This window comes from Rhinopithecus bieti, unplaced genomic scaffold (genome assembly GCF_001698545.2).
Source record: "Rhinopithecus bieti isolate Rb0 unplaced genomic scaffold, ASM169854v2 scaffold_61461, whole genome shotgun sequence".
NCBI lineage: Eukaryota > Metazoa > Chordata > Mammalia > Primates > Cercopithecidae > Rhinopithecus > Rhinopithecus bieti.
In genome coordinates this window covers 1,933,271-1,938,841 of record NW_016823852.1, presented here as the reverse complement: position 1 = coordinate 1,938,841, position 5,571 = coordinate 1,933,271, and positions in this window count along the sequence as shown.

The window sequence follows — 5,571 nt, the reverse complement described above, 5'->3', positions numbered from 1 at the left end:
TGAGGGAGGGGCGGGGTGGGGTGAGGGTAGGGCGGGGTGGGAATGTGGAATAGTCACATCCATCACATGACTCTCAGAACTCCTGACTGCAATGACGGAATGATTTGGTTCAGAAGAAACTAGTAAATGCTGATCACCTGTTATATATCAGGCCTTACATACATTAGCAGGGATAACACTTCCATGAGGTATTGAACAGATCATAGAACTGACTCATGGAGAAGGTGGGTGATTTGACCAAGGCTGGGATGTGCCTAGGTCCCAATTCTCATCTACTAATCTCAAATCTCCTTTCAACCTTCTTGCCGCTGGATTAGCAATGAACAGGATCAGGGCTTTTTATTTAAGTTGGGTTTTGTTTTTAAAAAAGAAGTTTCATTCCTAAACCTAATCTGGATGTAAGTGTCATATTTGAAAGTATAGAGATAGGATGATAAAACAAAAGTTGTAAGATAGCCGGGCACGGTGGCTCACACCTGTTATCCCAACACTCCGGGAGGACTAGGTGCGAGGATCAATTGAGCCCAGGAGTTCAAGACCAACCTGGGCAACATGGCAAAACCACATCTCTACAAACAAACAAACAAACAAAAAACGTAGCTGGGCATGGTGGTGTGTGCCTGTAGTTCCAGCTGCTGCGGGGGAAGGGAGCTGCTGAGATGGAGGATCACTTGAGGCTGCAGGTTGAGGCTGCAGTGAGCTACGATCATCCCATGGCACTCCAGCCTGAGCAACAGAGTGAGACCCTGTCTTGGGGGATAAAAGGAAAACATAAACACCACAAAATAAAACCAAAAAAAACTCAAAAGTTGTACAATGTCTGAGAACAATGGCTCATGCCTGTCATCCCAGAACTTTGGGAGGTGGGATGATCCCTTGAGGCTAGGAGTTCTAGACGAGTTTGGGCAGCATGGCAAGACCCTGTCTCTAATTTAAAAAATAAAAATAAACTTTGTAAGAGCATATGTGAGTTTTGATTGTGAGTCCTAAAATGTGGCCATTTCCTCTCAGCTAAGAGAGTTGCTCGAGGTCGTGTAATTAGTTAGTAGGAAGGCGGATAAGGAGGCCAGAGGGAAGCTCTTGAGCTCTGTCAAGCTCAGGTGGCTCAGGCCTACCTCTGCAGTTCTTGTCTGCCTTACTGGCCTCCATTAAGCCCGTGAGTATGGCTCAGAGGCCAGAACTGGGTATGACATTTTAGGAGTAGGGACAAGGTAGTTGAAATGACATTTCTATTCACTTTGACGAAGTACAGTACAGACTTCTTAGTACATATTCTTTCTCTTTGATCCAACCACCAAGAGAGACGCATCCTTTTGGGGTAGGAAACAAAGAAAAAGGAGGGCCCTTTTCTCTAGTACTGTAAACCCAAGAATTCCAGAAACACAATTTTAGGAGTGAGAATAATAATAATAATAATAATAAGGCTGGGGACAGTGGCTCGTGCCTGTAATCCCAGCACTTTGAGAGGCCAAGGTGGGTGGATCACAAGGTTAGGAGTTTAAGACCAGCCTCATCAACATGGTGAAACCCTGTGTCTACTAAAAATGAAAAATTAGCTGGGCGTGGTGGCGTACACCTATAATCCCAGCTACTCAGGAGGCTGAGGCAGGAGAATCTCTTGAACCCGGGAGGCAGAGGTTGCAGTGAGCTGAGATCGCACCACTGCACTCCAGCCTGGGTGACAGAGCAAGACTCCATCTCAAAATAATAATAATAATAACTACAACACTGGTGTAGTGCTTTCCAAGTGCGAGGCATTTGATATAGGAATCTCCTTTCTACCTCCCCACAATCCTAAGTCATAGATACTGTCATTATACAGTATCTCATTTTAAGGTGACCAAAGTTCAAAAATGTTAACTCATCTGCAAAGCCAGGATTCAAATCCAGGCACACAAGTCCTGCCTGTTTCACCTCACCGCTTAGAAATTTCCAACCTAAGGAGAAATTTTATTAAAGTTTCATTTATCCCCCTGCATTAGTTAAAAACTCACCAAGGAATAATGTGACAGCTAATCTGTGTTGTAGTTATGCCATCCCCAAATTATCAAAGGACGAAGATGTGGCCCAACTAACCAAAATCACATGGGTGCCGAGGAAGGCTATCCAGCTTGCTAAATGGATGAACAGATAGGTGGATGGAAGGATATATATATATAGTATATACTATATTTTTTTTTTTTTTTTGTTTTTTTTTTCTTTTGAGACAGGGTCTCACTTTGTCACCCAGGCTGGAGTGCAGTGGTACCATCATGGCTCACTGCAGCTTTGACCTCCTGGGCTTAAGTGATCCTCCCACCTTAGCTTCCTGAATAGCTGGGACCACAGACGAGCATCACTACACCCAGCTAATTTTTTATCTCTTGTAGAGACAGGGTCTCTATATGTGTATCTACATATCTGTGTGTATATATAGATATACATATATCTCAGATATATATTTTTTAGATGCAAAGAAAATCCCACCAAAAGAAAGGGTTTTACTTTTTTCTATAGAACTAGAATTGACCAACATGCTCTATATAGAAAATCAAGCCTCCTCTCATGGATCTGATCCTTTGATATCTGCACAGTCTATGTAATCTCACAAAAATAGTCCTGAAATCCAAAGGAATGGGGGAGAGACTTGGGGATGTGTCCTTGTGAATTTCAAAACAGCACTTGAACGTTTTGCTTTTGGATTCGGATGTCAGAAGCATCAAAATAGATTTCTACAGAGAATTTATATTCCTGATTTTATATATATATATATGTGTGTGTGTGTGTGTGTGTGTGTGTGTGTGTGTATGCATATATATGTAAAGAGAGGCAGTGTCTGCCATTTTTAGAGCACCGGAACTTTGAATTACGCATGGCTTTGATTCTTGCCGCAGCCTAAACAGCTGTTCTTGAGCAGATGTGATGCTGTAGAGCGTGGAAGAATCAACTTAGAATCTCTGAACCTAGATTTGCAGCAAAACACCCTTCTGAGGGAGACGTTAAGACCATGGTCAAATACAGTCATCAGCAACTTCCTTTTTCTTTGCCCCTTCCCAAAGTTCAACTCCTACAAAGACCAAACATGAAATTCTAAAGCTGGAGAGGATGCACCTGGGAAATCAGATTTCGTCTCGTAAGTGTGGTACTTAAGTCAGGATCAGCAGCCCTCCGTGAGGGGTGTCGGAGGGTGAGGAGGGGGAGTTTAAGGGAGAGAGTAGGGAGAATTAGGAGGTCAAGAAGAGAGAGGAGCAGAATTTAACTACTGCATGCAATTTTGTGTCCAGAAGGCAACAGCACCCTCTACACACACGGCCCATAACTAGGGATCTAAGGCCTTCCACACTCCTGATCACACCCTCATCATTCTCCCCAGGGTGGGGCAATTTTACATTGGCACAGTTATCACCCATAATGGGGAAAAACTGGAATTTTTTCTTGGCTTTCCTTATACACGTTTTGTAATATTCTGTCCTTTGAATTCTACATGGAGAGTGGAGCTCCATAATGGTTGGAAGTCAGGGTCCATCATCTGATTCTGGGAGCACATAGCACTGTGTTTAGTACAGAGTAAGCACTCAGTAAGTGTTAACTCATCATCATTGTTGTTCGCTACTCTTATCTATCCACTTACAAAGTGCCAGTCCCAGTGCTGAGTTGAGGGCAGAGGTGGGTGGCAGGGTCACTGCCCAGTGCAGGGAGTAGGAACCCCGGGATGCCCCTCTCCCATGTTCCTTTCCTCCTGTGGATTCTCTGGCTCCCACCCCATCCAGCCTACAACAGTTGCCATGGTGACCGAGAAGGCTCTGTGACTCCAGGCCCTGCTGCTACTGCAGTGCCCAGCTCTCGCTGTCTCCCTCTTTCCATGTTAGGAACTGGTGGATTCTTCCCATGTCCGAGAGTCATGAGCGGCAGCAGAGGGGGTTGAATGTGTGCTACCAAACTGGACATAAACTCCAGAGGGGCTGTGTCCTGGGACTGGTTTTCTGGAAACTTTGGATAAGCCCCAAATCCTTCCCTTTAGGGAAAGAATCAGGAGATGGGAAGAGGAGTTGGAAATTAGGCCCTGAGTCTTTCAGCGATAACTCAATGATACTGCCTTTGAGGAAACAGAATTTTTAGTTCTGTGATTATTTCCCCTTTGTCCTTATAAACTGCAAAAGGTGGGTGGAGGGAGCCCAGACACCATGTGGGATAGTAGACCTGACTTGCATCTGGGAGTTAGGCATAGCTGGGCTCAAACGCCAAAGACAGGAAGCATTGTGGTTAGGGGCTTGGCTTTGGGGTGACACCAACGGAGTTTCTATCCTTGGACTACCACTGACTGATCGAGTGACCTAGACCACATTAGGTGACCTCTAAGAATCGGCTTTCCTATGCATTAGAAGGGACAAATAATATCTTCATCACTGGTTTGAAGTTAGGATTCAACAAGGTATTCATGAAAAATGTGCTTCAGTCATAATCATTAATAATTAATAAATAATAATCATAAATAATTATTAATCATTAATAAGCCCTCAGTATCATAAACATTATTGCCCCAGATCTGACCACTGTTGTACCTAAGGAAAGTCCCCTCATCTCTCAGAGAGATGGAGATACGGCCTCCAGCCTCCCTCCCCTGCAGCTAGGGTGGACAGAAACCTGACTGCCTCTGCCCTTGCCTTGCAAACCCCCCCCAGCAGCATCTCATTGCCCTGGAAATAAAATCTGCCCCAAGGCTTTGCAATATCTGGCTCTGGCTCAAAACCTGCCCTTCCATTGCTCCTTCTTGATGGTGGGTTGTTGCCACTCTGCCTGGGCCACCGTTCTGGTAACGTAGGTCCCCTTCCCTGGTGCAGGGTCTTCTCACCTGCCTCCTAGGAAAGTCTCTGCCTGCTCCTGCTCTCCCCCTTTCCTTGCTCCTCACTTCTCCTTCTGCAGTCAGCTGGCGCATTACCATCACCTTCTCCCTCTGAGAGGACTTCCTGGGTCTCTCTGAAGTCCTCCTGGTCATCACTTTTTATTTGTTATCAGAAGCACCCCTTCTGACTCAGCACTAAATACTATGCTTAATTGTCACTGCCTATCATTTGTTTACCTTTCTTGGGGGAGGAGACACATATTCTCCAGCTTGCCTGTGTCCTCAGGGCCCATCATGTGCCTTGCTCCTGGTAAGCGCTTACTAAATGTTTGCTGAATGAGTGACTAACAGGATCCCTATGTGGGCTCTCTTTCTTAGGCCGGCTTTCAAAATTGCCATTAAGAGGAGGGCAATTTTGTGCTTCAGGAGTAGAGGCCCACAGCTTATGGGGCCCCAAGGCTGGATGTTTCACAAGGAAAATGGAGATCAGAATACCTGATAAAGATAGCTTGGAGCACTCAGAGAAGTATAGGTGAAAAGTTCACCTGGGGATCTTATCAAAACACAGGTTCTGAGTCAGTAGCGCTGGGGGCCTGAGACTACATCTCGGACAAGCTGTCCAGTGGGCTCCATGCTACTGCTTCTCCATAGAAGTCAGTTCTTGAGAAAGCCGTGAACTTTCAGACCTCGGAATAACATGGTTGATCAGAATGAGTGCAGGGGCCGGGAGAGCAGAGCCTGAGTGGGTT